This window comes from Notamacropus eugenii, chromosome 2 (genome assembly GCF_028372415.1).
Source record: "Notamacropus eugenii isolate mMacEug1 chromosome 2, mMacEug1.pri_v2, whole genome shotgun sequence".
Classification (NCBI taxonomy): Eukaryota; Metazoa; Chordata; class Mammalia; order Diprotodontia; family Macropodidae; genus Notamacropus; species Notamacropus eugenii.
The window spans coordinates 432,187,399-432,213,088 of record NC_092873.1 but is presented as its reverse complement, the minus strand read 5'-3'; positions in this window follow the sequence as shown (position 1 = coordinate 432,213,088).

The following is a 25,690-nucleotide window of genomic DNA, read 5'->3' as shown; positions in this document are numbered from 1 at the left end:
AGGGGCCATTTTTTATCTATTTGGTTTTTCCTATATGGATGTTTAGGTCAATCACCTTGGAATACTCAGGTTTTTTTTCTTATTGAGAAAGCCTTAAAACATCATGGGACTTGATACAAGTGGCACAATACTTGCCTTTCTTTGTATCTCAGCATTTAGCCTAGTGCCTGGCACAGAGCAGGTACTTAATAAATGCTTATTGATTTGACCGGGAGTTTCTGGAGGACCTTGTCTTTATTAGGAATTTGTCTTCTATCTGGAACCTGTACAGGGCATCTGTAATAAACTCATATGTATTATAAGTATACATCTTTTTGGTTTTTTTACTCATTTTGCATTAGAGGATAATTGAGAAGAGTCATTTTTCGGTTACATTTGTACAGGAATTTTTTTTGATCTTTATGTAGTTATGGTCTATATTAGAAGAGGGTGTCTAATGCTGAGGCTTACTTCACAGGGTCAAATGCTTTTTAAAGAAATTAATAAACAAAACAGCAGACCTTGTCATCTATGTACCTTTTGGTCAACTGCACACTTGTCAAAATGTAATTTACTGTATAAAATGTATGAAAGTAACCTCTTTTCTTCCCATATTTTCATCAAAGATATCTTTAAAATATGTGCAGATCATTCTCATAAAGACTTTATAAAGATGAAAAATTTGGCATATGGACATTTGCTTAATCACTTAAAAAATAAGAATAATGGCGTACATATTTCCCTCTTCCTTCCCTCCAAAGCCTCTGCCACACCAATCCCAGTCATTTTGTATCTTCCCTTCTCTAATCCTTCAGTGTGTTTGAAACTGTGTACTTTTCATCATGGACCTTCTCTGTGAGTATTGATTCTGATCTAGTTGCTCTTCCAAATTTCCTTTTCTTACAATGTCATTTCTACTTCCTCAAATAGGATGTTGGCTACAGCATGTTTGAGTCTAAATGTGGTGGTTCCACCATCACTGATGATAAAAATAGATCGTTATAGAAACACTGACAAATCTGCTTTGTTTTTTCATTTGCCTTCCCTGCTGTTCTCCTCCAAAGCATTTTACAGATGAGTTTTTACATAAAATGGTGCTGTCTGTGGCTGTCTATGTCTGCTTGGCAAGGAGATCAAGCATTTTCTGGTTGAGGTGATTTTTAAGCTTTTGGGGGTTCTTTCTTTTGATGATTGCTTTATGTTGGTTAAGATTCTGCAAGAAGTTGTTGCAACTAAGGTTAATTTCTTTACAGTTTTCCCTTTATCATTTTTCAATAACCAAATCTTAGAGATAAGTTTGCAGCTATAATAGTTACAATCAGTATATTCTTTTGATCTTTATACCTTCTTATCTAGCACTGATTCTGACCTTTGCGTTAGTTTGTTTAATTACCACCCAGTTTATTCTTAACTGCTGTGGTTTTATACTGCCTCTAGAATATAAATATACATTTTTGCTACTTGCTTTGTAAACTCCTACACAGTTTGAACCCCACCTATCTTTCCAGTCCAGATGACCTTCTCTCTGTATTTCCAGCTTCCATACCTTGTCACTGGCCATCCCACATGCCTAGGACATATTCTGCTTCATAGAGTTGCCCTCTTTAATAATTAGCTTAAGTAGCATTTTCTGCATTAAGTCTGTCCTGATCTCCCAGCTCCCAAATGATTTTCTATTTAACTATTTTATGTATGTGTGAGTATAACATATATTTCTATTTATTCACTTTATTTTTATGCCACATGTATTTGCATATATATCTGTTATTTCTCCTGTTAGCACACCTTATGATTAGAGGTTGCTTTATTTTGTGTACTTGTATCCCTATTGCTAAGCACATAGTAGGCACTTGATCAATATTCATCAATTGATTGATTCTGAAGACTTCTGCATCAGTAATCAGTAGTTTCCTATCCATCTAGATACAGTCCATTTCACTTGCTTTGTTTTGTGTGTGTGATAATAGTTAATATGTATACATATGTGTGTGTGTGTGTATTATGTGTGTGTGTTTATAACTTACTATGTGCCAGGCACTGTGCTTTACAATTATTATCTTATTTGATCTTCACAATAACCCAGGGATGTAGTTCAGTTATTATACTCATTTTACAGTTGAGAAAATTGAGGCAGAGAGAGATTGAGTGACTTGCCCAGATACACATAGCTAGGAAGTATCTGAGATTGGATTTGAACTCAGGTCTTCCTGACTCCACATGTGGCACTCTATGAACTATGGCACCACCTAGCTGCCCCACTTGCCATGTGCAGCACTGCCTGACTTCTTGGAAAAAGCAGATGTAATATATAGGCAAGAAAGACTCTTGAGTAGTCCAGTACTGTTTTCTGTGCTTTGTTCACCAAATGTCAAAGTATACATTGAATTGGTTTAAAGGATCTTCTCCATTTCTTAATAGAATTTCTCCACTTCTTGCTCTCTATAATAATTGTTGACATGGGCTATAGTCATAGTTCTCTTTTTGCTTATGCTCCTCAGGAGAAATTCCAGGTGAGATGATCTAGTGTCCCATGAAAGGACAGCTCTTAGTTCCCTTGATTGCTCAATAAAAACAACTCCTCTGTGAAACTTTATTCACCTCTCCCAGGAGAACTTCGAGCTATCCTTCAACAAAGCTGCAACTTTTTTATGTCTTCTAGTCTCATTTATCATGAGACTAATGGTTTTCATATGGTTTGATTCTTATAATAATGTGTCAACTCACTGGTTATTGGGCAAAAAGATCCCACATGTAGCCTCCCAAGAGTTAAATGAATGCTAAAAACTGTGTAATTATTGGTACCTTCTGTCTCCTTTTGCACCACTTCCTACAGAATGAGAAGAGGGCTGCCCAACATGGGAGCCATTTTTATTTGTGTTCATTTCATGGTTTGCCATGGCTAAAGAATCCATTTCCTGGCAGTCTTCTGGTGACAAACCTCTTCATGTTTACCAAAATTGGTTCTTGTATTTGGGACTCAATTTGTTGCTGAAGACATTCTCATCTTGGTAGAATTTTTCAGAGATTATATTCTGTTGGAATAGCCTTTGAGATGCCAGAAACATTTCAAACAACCAAAATCAGGCAATGGTAGAGAATTTCATGGAGGTGTACTTTTATATCTTGATGTGATAGTCCTCTTCGAGAATGACACTTTTATATCTATTCTCAACTCTTAGCTCTTTCAAAGAGTAACACAAAGCTCATACTTTATGCATGATACAGAGCTTACCATTTCATTGTATACAAAATACAATAAGTGTAACAAAATTCAGTTTTATCATAATAGAAAAGGGAAGTTGAAGTATGGTAACAGTGGAAGAAAGGAGGTTGGGGCTAGGTTACAGAGGAATATCAAGTTGAGTAGTTTAAAGCGGAATCTGTAGGTAATGGGGAGTCATAAATGGTTTTTGAGCAGCAAAGTGACACTGTGGATTCAGTACTTTAAGAAGATGAATCTGGCAGCAGTGTGCAAGATGAAATGAAAGGATAGTTGGTAAAAGCAGGGAAATCAGTTAAGGATGGCTTTGGTAATATAGGTGATAAGGTCTTAGAGGTGATCACAGATTAGATGAAGTGGGCATAAGGAGAATGGCAAGAAAGGAATGACAGAAGGATGCCTTGAAGGAAGAATTCTTGGTCTTGGGCCACACATTCCCATCAACTCTTTCTGAACTCTACTTCTCCGCCCTTGCCACATCACCATCCTGAGAAAGAATCGCTCTGGGGTCCTTCTCTCTTCATTGGTTTCTCTCTCCAGGATCATCATTTTGGGAAGGACTTTAGCCATGTTTCATCTCACTGTCAATTCAACTCTCTCCAGGCTCCACCTCTTCCTCTCCTGCCCCTCTCTCCAGTGCCCCTATAAGTATTGGCTCTCCCACTGTAATGCAAACTACTCTAGGAGAAAGATTATTGCTTCCTTGTCTTCATATCCCAAGTACTTAGCACAGTTTCTGCCTTATAGTTTTTAATAAATGTGTGATCTGTCTATCTCTATTATCTGTCTCTGTCTCTGGGTGTCTATTATCTGTCTGTCTGTCTGTGTCATTTATCTATCTACCTCTATCTATCTATCTATATGTCTGTCTGTCTATCTATCTATCTACCTGTCTGCCTATTTCTATCTATCATCCATCTCTCAGTCTATCTCATCTCTCTGTCTCTATTTTATCTGTCTCTATCTGTCTGTCTGTCTCTATCTATTTTTCCATCTATCATCTATCAAAACTAGATGATAAGTGGCTAGATGACTACTTGTCAGAAGAGCTGAGGAGGATGAATACACCACAGAGGTGGAAAGTATATGAGGGATCAGATGTGGAATTTCTGTAGTCAGGGCAGGACTAGGGGATCTGCTGACTGTCTTAGAATCCATGTGGTTTCCATAGAGGGAAGGCCCCTTAACCCCAGTCCCCAAATCCTTTGTTTTTATTTCTGTTCATTATAATGTGTTTGAATTAATTAATAGCAGGCCTGTCCAGAGGCAGGAGAATGAACCAGATAACCTTCCACTGTCTTCGGCTTCCTATTCTGAAGTATTCATGAATAGGGTTTCCCTGGTGTTTGTTCCCATCAGTGTCCTAACTGGATCCTTCATATTGTAGAAAAGGGGACTACTTAGATATGGATTAGTGTGTGATGGAAAGGCAAGGGACAGGGAGAAGAGCAATGAGAATTTCATCATCCCTTGCAGTCTTTCAGTCCAGTCTGAGGTCCCAGTGAACATCTCAAGTATAGTAAGAAATCAAAATTGGAAGGGTCATTTCAATTCCATTCCTGATCTTTTAGCTCCCCCTAGGGGTGATAAAAAGGGGAAAGGCCTGGCCTAGAAAAGGATACCAGGAAGGACTGCAGCTGCTCTAAACAGGAGGCGATTGTTAAGCATCAGAATGTGTTTGAACTGAAAGAATATCAGAAATCACCTAGTCCTCAATCCTCATTTTATAGAGAGGAAGACTGAAATCCAGACCCTCTGGAACGACTTTCCCAGAGTCCTATAGCCATTAATTGTCAGGCCCAGGTTAGAACCCTGGTCCTCTGAAGCTAGCACTCTTGCTACTATATTTGTGTCTCTTTTTCCTGTCCCCCAGATGGTGTCTGAGGCCCCAAAAAACATCCCTATTATGGAAGAGTGAGAGAGGAAGGTATAGACATGATAATTATTAGAATAACAACAATAATAAATGATAATAAATATTAAAAGAACAATAACAGACTAGCTGCTTGTCATTGAATCATTTCTATCTGAATGTTATTTAAAAAAATAAAAAGAAGAAGAAGATCTCAAAGACCAGCCCATTGTCCCTGTTATAGAGAAGGCAGAAGCTGCAGCGGAGTAGGGAAAGCCAGACAGGAAGGTGTATAGCAGAGACCTGGCAGGCAGGCAGAAAAGCAAGTAGGCAGCAAATATTTATTATATTCCAAGCACTACATTAATTGCTGGAATACAGAGAAAGGCAGGAACAATTCCTGCCCTCAGAGAGTTCATATTCTAACAAGGGAGACAATATGCACATAACTGTATCCATATATAGATATTGTATCTTAAGACTCCTAAGGTACCTATGAAGGTCTGGCAAGAATGCTAAAATACTCCCCAATTAGGCTGAGCACCCTGATTACTAATGAAACTATTCCTAGGAATTTGAGAAATAGGGGGAGCAGCTAGGTGACATGGTTGATAGAAGGCTGGCCCTGGAGTCAAGAGAACCTGAGTTCAAATCCCTCCTCAGACATTTGACATTTGTGACCCTGGGCAAGTCACTTAACCACAATTGTAAGACAAAGAGGAAGGAAGAAAGGAAGGGAGGGAAGGAGGGAAGGAGGTAGAGAGGAACAGATAGGATAGGGTGGGTTCTGGGGTGGAGTTAGGAGGAGGTGCTACTCCTTCATGTTGTGGTACCACAAAAGAGTAAGATTCAGTAGAAAAAAAATAAGAAATACAATACATCCCCTGCTGGAAATGCTGTGAAGTACCAATGGCACCAACGACTAAAATGAGTCAATTGATAAGTGTATATTAAATTACTTAAGACATGAATACTTTATTTATGAGCTAGAACCATGTCATTACAAAACTGGTAATATCTTGCAGGTTGTAGGCAATGACTTCAGATTGTTTTTTGTCAATGGTACCCTTAGGTCCAATAACACACTGCAGACCAATGCAGAAAGAGTATAAGGAATAACTTCATCCCTCATCCCAGATAGGATTAGTTAAAAGCTGAATTGAGAAGGCAATAAAATGTGAAGAGAAAGAAGCTGAAGGCTCTTAAGTCACTGAGAATCCTTCCTAAATACAAACACCAGAAATCCTATTTTTAAAAAAATGACAAAAAAAATAACAAAAAAACAACAAATGAGGTCTCAGAGGAAAGGGGAAGGGAATAAACAATCATTCAGTATATACTATGTGCTAGGCACTGTCCAAATATTATCTCATTTGAAGGAGATGAACATATTTAGGCTGGAAGGTTGATTAGCCCCTTTTGAGTTTGATGGTGTGAATCTAACTAGCAGACAATTATATCAGAACAGTGACTTTTTTTAATGACCTTAACCCAAGCCATCATGAGCAAACATATTCTACCACAATTTTTTTTCAGAAAGTATAAAAACATTTCAGGACTTGCACACAATCTATATATGTGGCTATTAGGAGGAAAGGTAGAACTGTCAAGGAATATTCATAAGGATAGACAGCAAACACTACCATGGCAGAAGTGACTTGAGAAAATTATTGAAGACCCATGAAAAGGTACTACATCAATAACTGGTACAGGTCATAGAAAATTTAAGTGCTGTATCACTTATTTAAAGGAAACAAATAAAAAAAGAAACACGTGGCATGGAATCTGGATAAGAAAAGTTTATCAGAAATTCTGATTTTCCTTATCAATAATGAAAAGCAAAGATAAAAAACTGAAGGCAACAGAGTGAATTAAAATAGAACAAAGAGTAAAATGAAAAATTCAACATCCATCAAAAACTTCATGCCTGAGGTTGAGGAGCAAAGAGATCCGAGGAGAGAACTCACAAGGTGATAAAAACGTTTCTGGTATCCTGTACAGATACAAGAAGGCTTACAGAACGAAAACAAAGTTTAATCAAACACAGAACAGAAATCCTGTGTACAGATAATATCATGAAGAACAGAATAGTGATATCAAAGTAGGTGGCTGAAACTAGTTTCACTGCAAACCTGGAAAACAGGTGAAATACACAATGATCATTTCAAATGCTTCCCAGAGACAACAGATACTTCAGAAGCTATGACTCAGACAGTATTCTGAACCCCTCTTTCATAACAGAAGACATCACGTAGCTATAATCAAAAGAACAGAAACTGGTGACCTCTTCCAAAAATAGAACAATTATGTGTTTATATATTTTATGCAACGAGTATCATTTTTTAAAATCTATAAACATTTTCAAGAAAACCATATACTGACTGAGGAGTCAAAAGGATGCACCAAAGAGCCAGGGTCAGGGTACGGGGTGGGGTGTAAAGAGTAACTTAACAACTCGATAAATATTGAACAAACTGCCAGAAAGAGACATAATATTTCCAGTGCTCATATTGATTATTGAAAAACTTTTGACTTAGTCCTGTATGCATGTATTATTTGCATTCTACAAATATATGTAGAAGATCAAAACCCAGTGAGAACACTAGAGTATTTGCTGTTCCTATGGAAGTCTATTCTCTATTTTAATTGTGCTACCAATACAATACTGTCAAAAACTATTGACATAAAATATGGCATCTTTCAGGAAGAGAGTTTAAGCCCCTTATGGTCCTGCCTAGTCTTAAACTCATTTTTATCTCTTCTAATTAATACAGAATATAGCTTCCAATTTAAAGTCATATCAAAACAATGGATTAATCACTTGATGTACTTGGGTGAAATCAAATTATGTGGCTCTGCCAAAAAACACATTAGATAACTTCTTTTGAAAGTTGTGGAATGGAATATATCTTCCATGACGTCAAAATGTTCTTTTGCCAAGGAAAGATAAAAGAGTAAAGGTTTTGATCTTGAATCTGTAGGTCAAATTGAACCAATGGATGAAGGTGATATTTACATATGCCTTGGTATCCTTCAGGTAAAACACATGGGAGGAAGGGGTAGGAGAGTAATCACTTACAAAGTACTTACTACATGCCAAACATTTATGAAATATCTACCATACGACAAGCATTTTACAGCTATTACTTATTTGTTCCTTACGACAGCCTTGTGAGGTAAATGCTATCATAATTCCCATTTTATAGTTGAGGAAACCAAGGCAGACAGAGGTTAAATGACTTGCCCACAGTCACATAACAAGTATCTGAAGCCAGATTTGAACTCATGTAGCACTACGGATAGATCACTGGGGCTGGAGTCAGGAAGGCAAGAGTTAAAATCTGGCCTCAGACACTTACTAGCTGTATGATTCTGGGAAAGTCATTTAACCTTTTTGTCTCAGTTTCCTGATCTGTAAAATGAGCTGGAGGAGAAAATGGCAAAACCACTCTAGTATCTTTGCCAAGAAAATTCCAAATGAGGTCATGAATCAAAAGACCTTCCCTGGGTGACATCGATGTGAACTCAACCAACAATGTGGCTACGAAGAACAAATTATTGCATCATACATTTTGTTCGTAGAAGTGGAAAGGTTTGTGATGATAATTCATTATCAGTTCACCAACGAAAACACAGAAGACTTATCTCTAAGAATCTTTGACTTGTCAATTAATGTAGGTGATTCAAAAAAAATGGTAGAACTTAACAGGATGTAAAAATTTATCACTTATTAAATAACTAGCAAGACATGGCCTGATGGCTAGGACTATACATTAGAAAAGTGCTTTCTTTCATAAGCTAATGAACAACAAATCCACATACAATAAATACAGTCCTCAAAACATCCTTGAGAATTTGACAATTGGAGCGGAGCTATGATCGTTATCATAAATAAAACCTTTGCCCACAATTATCCAAACATAACATTAATACAAACAAATTCAATAGGTATTGCCATGCCAAATAATTATCATCTAGAAGCTATGTGGATTGAAAAAGGTTCAAAATATAGGGACCTAGAAAAAGAATCTCAAATTACTTAGGAATAGGATGAAGTATACACCATTCCTGTCACTTTGTTCAGTACTGAAATTGTCCTGAAGATGTTTTTAGTGAGTCTACAGAAAATGAGGTGGCATCCCAATGACGAGGTATGAGCCCAAGCCCAGACCTTTGTCCCTTGGACCCAGAGGGTTTTGGTCCCATTTGTCTGAGGTGCCCTGGAAAGCATGGCCTTGGGGTACTCCTTGGATTCCCCTTATTTGATTTAGCATTCTCTTGAGATCCATATGCCTATCCTCATACTACCCACCTTTGATCCTTGATCTTATCAAAATCCTACTATCCTGACTACTGGCCACTATTTAGCATTCTCTTGAGGTCCATGTCACCCAGGCTGGATTGTCTGGACTACTAGCCACTGTCATCAGGATCCTCCCTGGATTTGATCTACATTCCAGGCTGACCTCTCCTATCAAGACCATCCCTGGGGCCCCAGACTGCTTGGCAACACTTGGATTCTTCCCTCAGTCTTTTCTGTATTTAAATTCCGTTTTACCTCCATGAAGGTGCTCAGATTCAATCCAACTCAGCCTCTGTCTAGCTGAGATTCTATCTGGCCCACTTGTTAACACAAGCATTACAAATGCTTAGGCTCCTTAAGAGTCAATACAATATGGCCAATCTTTAAGAAACTTTGTTTTTCTTTGGCTTTAAGAAGGCATGTGTTGAATTCATTTAAGCAGGACCCAGCGTGTCGGTATTTTGGGTCCCCAGAACCACGAACCTCAATACCAATACATCTAATAAATTTTGAAAAGAAATTTTTTTTACTCACCAGTTTAGTCATCCACAAAGCGTTTTATTTTAATGAATTAAATAACAGGACAGCAACTTGTCCCTGAGGCATTTCTATCTGAATTACACCAAAACATAGGAGGAGGAGGATGAAAAAGATAAGGAGGATATGGTGGTTGTGGTGGTGGTAAAAGAGGAGGAAGAGGAGAAGCAGTGAGAGTAGCAGTTGTGGTAGTGGTGGTGGTGGTTGTTTTAGACATCTTGAGTTTCATTTGCCTTTGGGAAATGCAGATGTCCAGCAGGTAATTAATAATGTGAGGCTGGAGTTCAGGAAAGAGAATATGTAGTGAAGATGTAGATTTGAGATTCATCTGCCATAAAGATGGTAACTGAATCAAAGAAACTGATTATGAGAGAAGGAAATGAGAGAGAGTGAGACAGAGAGAGAGCAAGACAAAGATAGAGAGAGAAAGGGAGAGAGAGAGAGAAAGGGAGAGAGAGAGGATGTAGAGAATAGACTTGCTAAATCTTTCCATCTCTATCCTCCCAATATTCCTGTGATCCAACCCATTCTCACTACTGACACTTCTAACATCTTAGTTCAGGCCATCATCACCCTGTATCTAGTTCATTTAAATGGTGTCTTAATTGGACTCTCCGCCTCAGCTGTCTTCCTGTTTTCTACACTGCTGCCAAAGTGACTTTTCCTTAAGTGAAGATCTGACCACGTGATTCCCCTACTCAGTAAACTCCAGTGGCTACCCATTGCCTCTAGGATCAAATATAAACTCTTCTGTTTGATATTTAAACCTTTTCACAGCTTGGCCTCAACCTGCTTTTTTAGTCTCATTATACATATGATAATGGCTAGCATTTTTATAAAGCACTTTAAGATTCACAAAGTACTTTACATACGTTAACTCATTTGATCTTCACAAGGACCTAGTGAAGTAGCAGCTATTATTATATTTTACAGCTGGGGAAACTAAGATGGAAAAGTTAAGTGACTTACCCAGGGTCACACAGCTAGTGTGAGGCATGATTGAAACTCATGTAATCATGAGCTCAAGTCTTGTGCTCTTTCCTCTGTATCACATCATTCTCCTTCCTCTACAATCTGGGTAGGTTGGCCTTCTTGTTGTTCTTCATAAGTGATGCACCATCTCTCAGTTCTGTGCCTTTTCAGAGGCCATTTCCCATGCCTGGAATGCCCTCCCTCTCACTGCTATTTCTTAGAATCACTAGTTTCCTCAAGCATCACTTTCTATATGAATTTGTATTGATCCCAATGGTTGATGTACTCCCCCACTAAGCTACCTTATATTTATTCTTATATACGTACTTATGTGTAAATTGTTACCTCTAACAATATGTGGGCTCCCTGACAACAGAGATTATTTTATTTTTTCTATGTATCTCTATCACTGAGCACCATGCCTGTCATGTAGAGATGCTTCAAAGTTGTTGACTTATTGAGAAAAGAAGAGGACACACAACAAAGCTGTGAGGTGCACACACACATTTGGAGTATGACATAAATAATGATCCTGTACAGAAGACAGAAGGATTAGTCATACAGGGAAAATGAGAACTCAAAAAGTAATATCTCAAAAACCCACGGAAGAGCCAAAGTCCGGAAGGAAAGAGTAGTCAACCTTGTCAAACATTTCAGAGAGGGTAGAATCCTAGCATAATACTGTGTGATGTACTTAGCTTGAGCCGCTACAATGTAAACATCAGCGGCATGTCCCTTGATGTGGATACTACAATATCAAGCTCTCTCACAATATTAAAATGTGTCATGAACCACCTATTCTTTCTCACACTAGATTGCCCTGTCCTCACACTGGAAGGTTAGGTCTCAAAGAAGGACCACTACCATATGGTGATGTTCAGACTCTCTCAAAACTCTAGGGAAAATCCCCTTGTGGGGAGATTATATTCCCTCCACTCATCTGTCTAGATGTCCCCACCAGAGCGTTTCCATTTACATAAACTTAGATCTTAAATATAGCAATTTACTCAGCAATAGGGCAGAAGAAATAATAATATCATAGTTATTCATATATTAAAGAAAACATGGGAATAATAAATGCATTGCTTTTCCACAAATCACTCATTATCTGTGAGGGAGAGTGGGCATACATTTAGAAAAATCTGCCAGGGAAATACATGAATAAAGAAAAACCATGAACTTGGGGTAACTCATAACTTTAGACTGTAAATTTTGATGTCATCCATCCATTCAGGGACATCTGCATTAAACAAAGGCACTTCTCGGCTAACAGTTCCTCTTCTAGTCTCCATCTTTCTCCAGCTGGGCAGACCCTCTTCTCTTCCAGGATGGATAAAACATTTACAAACTCTTTCAAATAACAATCACTCATTCAACGACATTCAATGGTATTCAATGATGAAATGTTACCTCCTAATTTGGAAAGCAGTTCCCTTTAAGCCCTTTGAACCTTAACCAATTTGATCCTCTCTTGAGCATATTGCTAATGGTCAAGCCCATCGAACTTTCTCTTCTCAGGATTCTGCATCGTCTATTTAAATCTCAGTGTCTCATTCTATGTAGCAAAACATCTGCAAAACCTATTTTTCCTTTTTCTGCTCTTCCCTTTCAAATCAGGAAGGGAAGCAGAAAGCAACTGGTACTTCTAAAAGCTTCACCTCTCAGCCTCTAAGTGGCACAGAATGACCATAGATAACATCGAAACTCTTGTCCAATGAGCACTAATCTCTCTTCAACGATTGCTCCAGCCAGCTACACTTTCTTTACACAGCTCTGACTTAGCTGATTTTTCTACCTTACTGAAGTTATTCTTCCACTGATTCTTTTTTTTAGTACTTTATTTTAAACTTAAATACAAAATAAGAAAAGAAAAAACGCATTGCCATGTGCCCAGCAGAATGTAAGAGAGGATTCAAAATATACTCCAATAAATTTCCATTTCAGGAAAGCCTATAAATACTATGCATTGTGTTGAGAGCTGTCCATCTTTTTTTTTTTTTGCTTGCTTGTAAGTTTTCTTCTGTTCTCTGCTGTGCACTTTTTACTTTATTCTTTTTTCCCCCTTCTTCACTCCTCCCCAGAAGGCTACAATTAAGCATGGATATATATACATATATATGTGTGTGTGTGTGTATAATATATTCACACATAAACATACACACATATGTAGGTATGAGTATAATATATACATGTATATAATATGCACATGCATACACATATAGACATATACAAAGATATATATATAGATATATGGATATATCTATATATATACATATGTTGAGGTCTGGGGTACTGGGGGACCCCAAAATACTGATGCCAGGTCCTGCTCGAATGAATTTGAAAAAACAAAGTTTATTAAAGATTCGCCATACTGGGTTGACTTTTAAGGAGCCTAAGCATTTGCAACACTTGTATTAACAAGTGGGCCAGATAGAATCTAAGCTAGACAGAGTCTGAGCTGGATTGAATCTGAGCACCTTCATGGAGGCAAGATGGAACTTAAATACAGAAAAAGACTGAGGGAAGAATCCAGCTGTCACCAAGTAGTCTGGGGTTCCAGGGATGGTCTTGATAAGGGAGGTCAACCTGGAATGCAGATCAAACCCAGGAAGGCTCCTGATGGGAGTGTCCCATAGGCCAGTCAATCCACAATCCTGGTTGGACAACTTGGACCTCAAGAGAATGCTCAAAGGGAGAAATATCAAAAGAATGCTAAATAGTATGAACAACAGGATTTTGATAAGATTGGGAGTATCTGGGCTGGGAAAAATGGAAGGGGCATCCAAAGAGCCCCACTCCACCCACCCCCCCACTCCCCACCCAAGGTCAGACTTTCCAGGACCCTTCATACAAATGAGACAAAAACCCTCTCGATCCAAAGGAAAAAGATCTTGTTTTGGGCTTGTGTGTGGGGGAAAGCATGAACCCCCTTACTCAAACTGACTGCTCAGAGGCATCTCAAGGTAAAAACAGAAAATCTCCTTTATTCGGTTCTCGAGAGAAACCAGGCAGTCCCTTCACCAGTAAAGCTGGAGTGGGGAGGCGCCTTACAGAAGCAGAATGGCAATTTATACAGACCCTGACGTGAAAATCCCCCTCCCACTGCTGACCATTCTCATTGACTGAGAAGCAAGGTCTTACATTCTAGGCATGAAATCTAACCAATCCCTTTTGAAACCCAGTTCAAATTTCCCACTCCTGGACGTTACAAAGCCCGCGAAAATGCACGTCATTACATGCAAACTAGGCATTAGTGAGTCATATCCAATCACTGATCCTAAAGCAATACATAGCCTTATACGGAAATCACCCTACTCTGGAGGAATGGAAACCTGGGCCTAAGGTCTCTTCCACTCCAGGGAGAAGACTCCACATTCCTGAGAAGTCCACTAAATCTGTTCCCATTCAGGCTTGTACCCCATCATTCCCCCCTCAAACAGAAGGGACCCGAATTCTTTTGTGGTAAGGGGTGAAGGTCGCAGCTTCTAAAACTGCTTCCTGCTGGCAAGGGGAGTAGAGCTGTCCCTGCCTCTCTGGGTCCTGTTCAAGGGGTCAGATTTCATAGCCTGGGCAGTGCCAGGTCCAGCGGGCTGGAGACCATGGATTCAGTTGGAGGTTGGTGTATCCTGGGCTGTCATCTGGAAGTTGATGGCTTCCACTCTGGAAAAGACAAACCTGGCAAGGATGTTAAGCAAACAAGGACCAAACAGGCATAAAATGATTATAACCAAGTAAAAGAATAAGAGTAGTGGCAAGTACAGAAAGAAGCCAGGATTCTCATGAAGAAGATGATTTGGGGGCACTAAGTTACTGTGGTCTGAGTTTGGGTGCCCCAAGGATCAGAGTGGTTGCACATTAAGCTCCCAGTTGAGAGGGGTGTCTTCAAGAGATCAATAAGAGTATTGTAACTAGAAGGAGCTATGGTATTGTGCCTTAACTTAGGAGTAAAACTTAAAAAGGGAAACCTACTAGGAGAGTAGGGGGAGGGATGCGGTCAAAGGTGCAAGTAGGAAATGCTCCCTCAAAACAACCGGTACAGCTGGCCAATGTAAAGTTATTGGGGAGGGGAACTTTCATAAAAATAGCCTGTGGCAGGTGAGAGTTGCCCTGTGGGTGTGAATGGCATACACAACAATCTTGGACTCCCCCACAGCTTAATCAGTTTCCCAGTTTGACCAAGGAGTTATCCTCCCAGGAGGTCAAGGGTATTTGAAGTATCAGGGAGGGGGAAGAAAAGGGTTAACACTACCATTGCCAATTCAAAAGGAAACAGTTTCACAAGAAAGAGAGAAGTAAAAAGAAAAAAAAATTTCCCTGGACGGGATTAAAGAAGACTATGGCAAGGCCAAAACATAGAAGGCCATGTTTGATAGGGGAATTTTTTTCTGTCAAATATCCCCTTTCTTTCCAGATTGCTCCATGGGCATATAGAACAAGGAAAGCATATTTTAAGTAAACAAAAACCTCATCTGGCCTAGGGTCAGGTACTGAGGAATAGTTTAAGACTCCCAAAGCCTGTCCTCTCCTTTCATCAACATACAGAGTGATAAATTTGTCTAAATTGGGTAGGGCTAGTGCTGGGGTGGTGGTCAAATTAGTTTTCAGAGTCTCAAAAGCTTTTGTCTGATTCAGACCCCATTCTAGTCAGGGCCTTGAGCTAAGATCCATAAAGGATCTTAGCAATAAAACCAAAATTAGGAATCCAGTCTACAAAATCCAGCCATGCCTAAACAAAAACTCAAACTTGTTTCTTAGAGGTTGCAACATGGATATTCCTTTTGCTCTCAGAGGTTAAGGAAGGAGCGGTGGGCATGAGTTCATGGCCCAGATACTTTATGGACTGGAATGCTATCTAGACTTTATTCAAAGAGACCTTATGGCCTCAAGTGCCCAAGAAATTAAGGGCTTCAGTGGCAGCAGCCAAAGAAGCAGCCTGGGTGGGGCTCCAAATTAGAATATCATGCACATACTGAATTAAGCAAAATCAGCTAGTTTAAGATTCCTTAAATCCCTTCCCAAAGCCTGGACAAATATATGAGAGTTATCTCGAAACTCTAGAGGCAAGACTGTCCAAGTTAGCAGACAAGGACTTGATTCCCCAGGAAGAGTTCATTCAAAGGCAAAAATAAATTGTGAATATTCTCCTTTAGGCTTTTCTCCGGGAAGGACTGCAGAGTTAAAATAAGGACCAGTATTTTATACTTAAGGAATTTTTCAATTAAAGGTTGTAGTCCTTCCCAGGCCTCAGGCTTAATCAGATACTGATGAAGATGGGACAACACTTTAGGGTCTGGAAGGCTAACACAGGGGCTGGGATGACAGAAGTAGCTCACCCTAGAATTCAGAGATCCCAAACAACTGACTCGACAATATCCCACACTCTCCAGAGAACATGGGGAGATTTAGTGAACAGAGGGAAAAGGGAGATGAGAGGATTAACAAGAGAAAATTGGCTCCCCAATCTCACCATCAGGTCCCTGTCCAACAAGGGGGCAGGGCTAGGGGAGGGCATAAGGAAGAAGTGTTTAAACAACAGATGATCAAGTAGGCTGGGGAGGGGGGTATGTCTGGAGACATTCCTTAGTTTCCCCTTGAATGCCTATGACCCACGGGGTCAAGGGGTGGGTAGGGCCAGAGTAATTAGTTAAAACAGAGAATTTAGCCAAATTAAAGTGGGCAACCTTACCTTCAACCTAGATTTTTGCACAGGGCTTGGAGAGAGAGGTGGACAAAGTGGGAGCACTGCCAAGCCCCAGGCTTCCCTGTTTTTCCAAGTCTTGAGAACACTGGAAGACAGGGTACTGGGAGGCAGTTCGACCATTTTTTCAACCTTAGGGTCAATTCTTCCTCCAATGTCCCTTCTGGTCACATGTGCGCTGTTCCAATAGGCGTTAGTTCCTGGGGTTCCTTCTGGTCTTTCTCTCCACAAAGGAGGGTGTGGGAGTAAGCCTTGAGAAAAAACAAAAAGAAAAGAAGTAACTGATGTTTTCCTACTTCCCTAGCACCGAGGGAACTGCGAGTTGGGCATAGACTTCCTGATAGGGCATCCATCCTTGTCTGTGCTTTGGAGGGTCGATGGCCTGGAACATAGCCACTGGACCAAAAAACCTGAGAGTGTCAGGCAGAGTGCAAGACAGCCTTCTAGCTGCCTGACCTACTAGGACCTGAGAGATCAGGTCTGAAAACAGGGAGAGGGGGAGGCTTACATACTTTCCAGTCCTGGCAGAAGAATTTGAGATTAGCAGTTCTTCCAGATCAGGGAACCAAAATGTTGAGGTCTGGGTGCTGGGGAACCCCAAAATACTGATGCCAGGTCCTGCTCAAATGAATTTGACACAAGCCTTCTCAAAGCCAAAGAAAAACAAAGTTTATTAAAGATTCGCCAGACTGAGTTGACTCTCAAGGAGCCTAAGCATTTGTAACGCTTGTATTAACAAGTGGGCCAGATAGAATCTCAGCTAGACAGAGTCTGAGCTGTATTAAACCTGAGCACCTTCATGGAGGCAAGATGGAACTTAAATACAGAAAAATAATGAGGGAAGAATCCAGGTTTTGTCAAGTAGTCTAGGGTTCCAGGGATGGTCTTGATAAAGGAGGTCAAGTTGGAATGTAGATCAAACCCAGGAAGGATCCTGATGGGAGTGGCCCATAGGCCAGTCAATCCACAATCCCGGCTGGGCAGCTTGGACCTCAAGAGAATACTCAAAGGGAGGGATATCAAAAGAATGCTAAATAGTCTGGACTACAGGATTTTGATAAGATAGGAGCATCTGGGCTGGGAGAAATGGAAGGGGAATCCAAAGAGTGCACCTCAAGGCCAGACTTTCTGGGGACCCTTCAGACTAATGGGACAAAAGCGCTCCCAACCCAAGGGAAAAAGGTCTTGGTTTGGGTTTGTGCCCCATCACATACATATATATACCTATATACAATATACTTACATATGCATATACTTAGATATCTATAATCATACTCATATCAACATATACATTCATATGCATCTCTGTAAGACCATACTATACTTCTTTGTCCTCTGTTTCTCTGAGGATGGATAACCTCTTCCTTCATGAGTCCAAGTCTTTCCACAATTTTCCAAGTCCCTGCTGATTCTTAATTACTCTGTCTACACTTCTCCAGCTTTTTCAATATACTTTTAGCGGCTTAAATCCGAGCCTCCTAGCGCTCGGTGTCTCAGTTTTCTTAATCATTCTTTAATCTCCAAATATTCATATTCATATTCTCTTTTTTTGAATCCTATCTTCTTAAGTCTTGAAACAGTTAAATGAAAATTCAACGGAGGGATCTCAATTCCCTGCAGTTTCAGCTATTTATCAGTTCTCAAAGCTATTGTCTTCCAAAGCTCATCTCTGAAAGCTGTGTTTCTTCATGCTCACATTTGATCAGTCTTTAGTGAATAAAATTCTTTCTCTACCCTTTTTAGCCATCACACACAAAAGAGGAACCACCCTACCTCCTTGGCAAGATCACTTGAGCCCTTGTATTTGTCATAGTTAATTTTCTGTCCCACACTTCTCATATCCCATCTGAAAACTGCATTTCTTTACACATGGGTTTTGGTAGTTTTTATTAAATTGAGTTCTTTTCCTTCTTCTTTTAGGCATCAAACTGTCTATGAAATCAACATTACCTTCCAGTCTTTACCAGTTAATGACATTGCTTTTCTTTATGCAAAGGTACTTTTTATGTTCCTTTCAGCACTAACTAGATCCACATTGTGGGAAGTAAGAAGATTCTGTTGTCCACATTCCTAGGTGATAAGGGTTGTGACCTAGCATGGACAGGTTAGAGGTCAGAAACTAAAGTGCAGGCCCAAGGAGCTGTGTGAGGAAGGGTCTATCAGAGAGGAAACGAAAACATGGAGTCACATGGCCAGGGGATGGTGTGTCGGGAGATCTAAAGTTCAGAAAACAGTAAAAGAAGCCTCGTCTTCCTGCACGTGTTGTAGTCATCCTATAACCTTACTGGGGAGGCTACCCGTCCATTCAGGGGGAATGGATGTAAAGATTAGTAACAGGCTCTCCTGATTTCACAACAGGTATTGTTCTTTATCTAAGGTGAGCATGTTTCTCACTGTTGAGGGCTTGTTAGACAGACTTACTTCTGACAACATGAAAGGGCACTACCTTACAGTGGAGTTGTATACCTAGAGTAGGATAAAACCTCAGAGACCATGTTGTTCAATTCTCCTACTTAAAGTGAGGAAACTGAGGTCCAGTAAGGTTAAATGGCTTGCCCAGGGTAACAGATGTCTTTAGAGGTGAGATCTGAATGCAGGTCTTCTGAATTGAGAACCCACATTCTATCCAAATATCTGTTTCCATTTTACCACAATGCCTTGATGAATGGAAATCAGTTTGAAAGGAGTGAGTTGAACGACAGGGGAGAATGTGAAGGCAATAATATAGACAGCTTTTTCTAGGAGTTTTGCTCACATAAGGAGATAAAGGATTATAGTTTGAGGGGATGGGAAGGTTAAGCAAAGTTTTTTGTTTTAAAGAACGGTCTGGTTATGTTTGTAGGCAGCAGAGAAGAATTGATGGATTGAAACTTAGAGAGAGATAATGATCAAATTCAGGAAAAGTTCTTGGAACAAATGGGAAGAGACAGGATCAAGGGCACAAGCAGTGGAGTTGGCCTTGACCAAGAGAAGAGTCACATTTTCATGCTAGCCCAGGCTAAAGTTGGAGATACTGGATAGCACAGGAATTTTAGGGAGTGGCAGATATAGAGGGAAGGAGAGGTCTGAGGATAGAAATACTGCCTAGTATTTTGGGGAGGGGGAGGGGGTCTGGCAAGCCTACTTTGAAGAGATCAATCAACATGACCTCTTATCAGTCATTCAATCAACAATCTCACCAGAGTCAAAAAAGGGGCAGAGATCCACCACTCTATTTCTTAGCCAGTACCAGATTGTTTTGATAATTACCACTTGAATTTGGAACTCAGAACTTCTTTTTACAAAACTCAAATGTTAAAAAAAATTGTTTTAATGTGTAATTGGGAGGAAATTTTTTTTAAAAAAAGAAAAGAGGCAAAGAAAACAGGGCTTTTTCCTAGGTACAAAAATATGCAGGGATTCCATTTTCCCTTTATGGATATTCAGAGACTATTTAGCTACTGGTATAAGGTGTAAAACCAGCCAGAACCAATACATTGGCCTTCTATTTCTCAAACCATTTATATAATGAGAATGGAGCTTCCCCTTGATTGTCGTACCCCTGGTGTACTCTGAACTCCATAAAAACAGTTGATCTAATTACAGTCCATGGATAGATTTCAAGGAATCCATGAATTTGGATGGGAAAAAAATTGCATCTTTATTTTCACTAGCCTTTGTTTTCCTTTGCAAACCGATAGTGGAGGTTTTTAATTTTATGCATCTGAAAATATACTTCTACGAAGTGGTCCAAAGGAGAACACGAGACAAAAAAAAGTTAAGAGCCCCTGATGTTAAAGCTGTTTTCTGAATTCCTCTGTCCTAGGAGCATTATTTTGAAGTCATTCCCATTTTCACACAATTCTGCAGGCAGGATTTTTTGGAAGAGACGTCTCAGCCAATTGGAATAGGTTTATAGAATGTGCTAAGCATTTTACAAATGGTATCTCATTTGATCTGCATGATTATTCTGTAAAGTGTGTGTTATTATTATCATTCCCATTTTACAGATGAGGAAACTGAAGCAGACAGCAGTTGGGTGACCTGCCCAGGGTCACATAAAGCTGAATTTGCACTTGGGTCTTCCTGACTCTGGGCCCACTCTGTCACCTACTTGCCTGCTGTGTAGGTAACTCCCCTAAAGGATCTCTTCCAAAATTTATATCACCATTCACTTGGCCTTTGAAAGTATTTGAAGATCAAGACATTTAAAGGATACAAGCCATTTTCAATGGTATGCCCTCTGTCTTAGCTCCTAGCAAATCCACGGGCTTCTGTTGGGGAAAAAAAATGCCACACCCAAGGCCGGTTGAAGAGATATTTCCAGAATAACTTTGAAAACCTCAGGATCAAAGATTTGCCTAAGACACCTCTGCAAGAAGGAAGTTACCATAGCAACCTAGAGAGAATGAATAGAAATCTGAAGTGCAAAGTGGGGAGCTGATGGGTCTGAGGGGACACACAAAAAAAGAATCCCAATTGCCCTGTCTCTCTACCATCACCCCACATCTGCAGCAACTGACCCTATTCCCTTACCTGAGTCCAGACACCACCCCTAGGTAGGTGGCCTCCACTTCTTGTCATATCTGTTCCATGTTCTAGCTGCATCTTAGAGTTGAGGGAGATGACTACCACACCTCCCTTCTCCTTACTCTTTTCTGAAGGGTCAGAAGGTCAAGGGCTTTTTTGCTGTACTGGAGAGAGGTGGAGGAAGGACACAGGTCAGATCCCTGGGGGTTAGTGGGGGAGGATAGGAAGCCTCTTTGTCAGTGTGACTGTTCCTAATCATTGATGACTCATTGGAAAGTCACCAACATTGAGCATAATGTCTGCCACTTTTTTTTTTTTTAACACTACCTAGACTCGCTCTATCAATGCAGATGGATACTCCCTCTACAATTTATATTCTTAGAGAGTTGCCTTGAGCATGTGGATACTGAGAAGTTAAATGACTTGCCCAGAGTCTCATAGCCAGTGTCAGAGGCAGGTCTTGAACCCAAGCCTTTTCACTGCTAGTCAATGTACAAAAGGCAGTCCCATCCAATCTACCAGGCTGTTACTCCCTCCTTGTTGTTCATCTTTTGTTCTCGAAGAGGATATCACCTTGTGAAGGAATTGGATCTGAAGCTTTATAAATGTGCACTGAAGTTGAAAAAAAAAACTCTGTCCCTGAGATGGAATGGAGAGACAGTTCCTGCCCATTCTGGCTCTACCCTCTCTCTCCCTTTCCAAGACCAGCCTTGTGGTCTCTTCCCAGATTCCCTGCTTCTCCCATACCAGAATTCCTATTGTGGCTGTGCCATTCATGGAATCCCAGCATCTCTGAGTTGGCTGAGGGAGTTCAGAGACTATTCTATTGAAAATATGTATTATATTTTATTAATATCGTATATCAACATCTCATAATAGTAATATGATATTAATATATTACTCTATTGTTAATATAGTAATAACATTAATATAATAGTATAGTTACTATGACATGTAACATATTAGATATCAGTTATCTGCTACATATTTATAATTTACGTGATTTTATATATTTATGATTCATATATAATGATATATTATAATATTAATCGATAATATATTACACAGCATATTTCATATTACTACAATGATGTTACCAATCATGTCAACTTTAAATTCTATCCAGAAGTGGGAAATCTGTGGTCTTGAGGTCACATGTGGCCTTCTAGGTCCTTGGTTGTGTCCTTTTGACTGAGTCCAAGTTTTACAGAACAAATCTTTTTATTAAGGAAATTGATTCTGTGAAGTTTGGATTCGGTCAAAGGGCCATACTTGAGGACTTAAAGGGTCATATGTGGCTTCGAAGTCACAAGTTCCCCACCCCTACGTACTTCAATGCATTCTTTTTTTCAACAAAAATTCCCCATTCATTCTCAACCACAGTAATGCCCATAGCAGTCCTATTCCACTAAGGCAGTACACAGAAATAGTTTTTTTTTTTTAGTGGCAAGGTGATGCAGAGTATTCTCACAATTCCTTTAGAGCTCATTCTAATCCAACTTGTAGCTGGACAGGAATCCCTCTACATTATTTTCAATAAACGGTCATCTAGCCTCCATTTGGTCATCTAGCAGCCAGTGATATAGAACCCACTACCCCTCCCCAGGTAGCTTTTTCTACTTTGCTCTGTGAATATAAAGAAAGGATTTTTTTTTAATTGCCTTGTATGCAATGTATTATGACAGGTGTGACCTGGAAAAGGGACTGCATTCCATACAGGTGTGTCAAATAGACAAATAGCCTGGAATCATGTCAGTCCTTTTATTACTTCGCAGAGCTGCATGTGATCCTAGGAAAATGGAGGGGAGATAAGTCTTGTCATGAGCACTGCTTTGCTCAGTAATCCCCTCTTGACCCACAGGATAAATTCTCACCTGAGTGACAAAGATGGCTTGGTCCAGCCCTGGCTCATAGCAGAGTGTAAATAAGATGACCAATAATGATACTGAATTATACTGCAATGCCCATTGAATCCTAAGTCTCTGGTTTCTTCAGTCTGACAGCAGATGGAAACCTACTCTTGAAATAAATGAAAGCATGATCTGACTTTGAACACTGTTTTTTTCAAGCTCTACTTGCAAGACACCTTTTTTCAACTATGGGGCTATACTGCCCTCTTGTGGTTAGAGATATCTTGCTGGGCTTTCTCTAGAAAAGCTTCTTGATAATAAAAAAAGAGGGTAAGGAGTGGACAGAGGGACAGACGGAGAGCTGTTTCCCAGTCTCCTGCCTTGGTAACTTTACCTCCAGACTATTTGGAATCATAAAGAACCCAACAGAAATCAAGAGCTCCTAACAGAGGGTAACATCTGTCCATCTATTTTTCCAACAAGTGTAAAAAAAAAAAAAAAGAATTTAGTGGTTCTAGATTCCTATCAGTTCCTGACAAGGTGACCTCAAGAAAGATGACTATCTCTCTATGCCTCAGTGTTCCATTCTATCTCTTACCACCACCACTTCCTTACTATTTGGCTATATAAAGATATATATATATAAAATTATATATATATATATATATATATATATACACATACATTCATACATACATATATATAATCAAAATACCAATGAAAGAGTAAATTAATTCAAGTTAATTCAACCAACACTCCCAAAGCACTGTGCTGGCCAAATATGGATAAAACACAGTCTCTACCCTAAAGGAACTTATAGGATTGTTATAAGAAAGGGTTTTGCAAATCTTTTAAAAGTACTATAGAAATGTGAGATAATTCTAGGTGACACAATGGATAGAGCACTGGACCTGGAATCAAGAACACCTGAGTTCAAATCCAGTCTCAGACGTACTCAGCCTTGTGACTCTGGGAAAGAGTCACTCTCTATTTGTCTCAGTTTCCTCATCTGTAAAATGGAGACAATAATAGCACCTGCTGCTCTCGTAAACCTTACGTACTTTGTCAATACTAGCTAGTTATGATGATAATTTTCAATAGATTCTTCTCATTTTTTTGGTGGAGCTCAGATAGTAATGGTCCTGGGAAATTTGCTTTGTTGTTGCTTCAGTCCTGTCCGACTCTGTGACCCCATCTGGGGTTTTCTTGGCAAAGATACTGGAGTGGTTTGTCATTTCCTTCTCCAGCTCATTTTACAGATAGGAAAATTTACTATCTTATTATTATTCTTTTACATTTAATTTGATTAATATTTATTGAGATTTTATTTTGTTAGCATTTTTTTATTCCCATCTCTCTGCTCAGTGGTACTTAGCTAGAACCAGCCCTGGGATAAGGTGCTAGCTAGCTTGATATTCTTATTTTAGGGTTATTGAACAGAGAGATGAAAGGACTTTTTTTTCTTTTTTCTTTTTTTTTTTTTTTACTAATAGAATGAAAGCTCTGGGCTGCGGAGATTATCTTCTCTAGACTCACTTAGACCATGTCCAGTAGCCAACAGTAGAACTCCACCTCTGGATTTCATACTGAAGTATACACCACCTCAAGACCCTTCCTTAGACAGACTGGTTCCTCCCTGAATCTCCATTTTAAGAAAAGGACCCAGGGCCAGCTGCATCTTCATTTCTCTCTGGACTTTCTCTGCTAAGTTCCCTTCATGGGTACATTCTCCTCACACCCTCCTCACTCCCTGCTCCCTCCCCCAACACTTTTCAGCTTTCTTTTGTGTGTGTCTTTTCTCGTTAGAATGTAAACTCCTCCAGGATAAGAACTATCTCTCTCCTTGTATTTGTATCCCTAAAGTCTTAGGAAGATTCTGAAGATCACCTAGCAGACAGTGAGGTTCTTACTCAAACTTAACTGCCAAGCATTCAAACTATGCTTCAGAGAGGGCAACTCTGATGGGCTGGCCACGTTGTTCAAATGCAAAATGTATACTTGCCAAAAAAGGTTATTTTATGGAGGACTCCCATGGGGCAGGCAACACATAGTGGTCAGAAGCGATACGAGGACATTCTCAAGGTCTCTCTCAAGAACTCTGGAATTGATAGTATGACATGGGAGATACTGGGACAGGACCGCTCAGTGTGGTGTGCCCACATCAGCAAAGGTGCTATGCTCTATGAGCAAAGCAGAATTGAAACAGCTCAAAGAAAATGAAGGATGAGCAAATTTAGAGTATCAACCCCAAATGTTCAGACTATTTGTGCCCAATCTGTGGTACAGTATAGTCCGAGCTCCTATTGGTCTGATCAGCCACAGTCTGATACATTGAAACTTGGCTTTATCATGGTGATATCATTTTGGTCTTCTTCAAGAACCAAGGACAATAATCATCCCCAATGCTTAGCAAAGTGCCTGACCCTCAGTAAGTGCTTAAAAATGTTGACTTGGCAACAAGGATGGTAAGTACTTAGATCTGCCTGTTCCCATATGGTTTTGATTTCTTTTGCTGACTCTTTATTTTACAAGATTTTCATTCCACATAATCTGGAGGTTTTGACTTGGGCTATGGTAACAACTATTAAAACTGTTTTTCTTAAAATTTTTGTGGTTCCAGTGTTATAAATGGGTGGTAGTGATTGATAGTTTGATCAGTACTAATGTTCTAGTTAATTATTCATTGAATTCTCAAGGATGTGTTGAGGTTTGTGTTTGTACTCTGCTAGTTTATGAAGAATAATAAGTTTTCCTGATGTATCATTTTAGT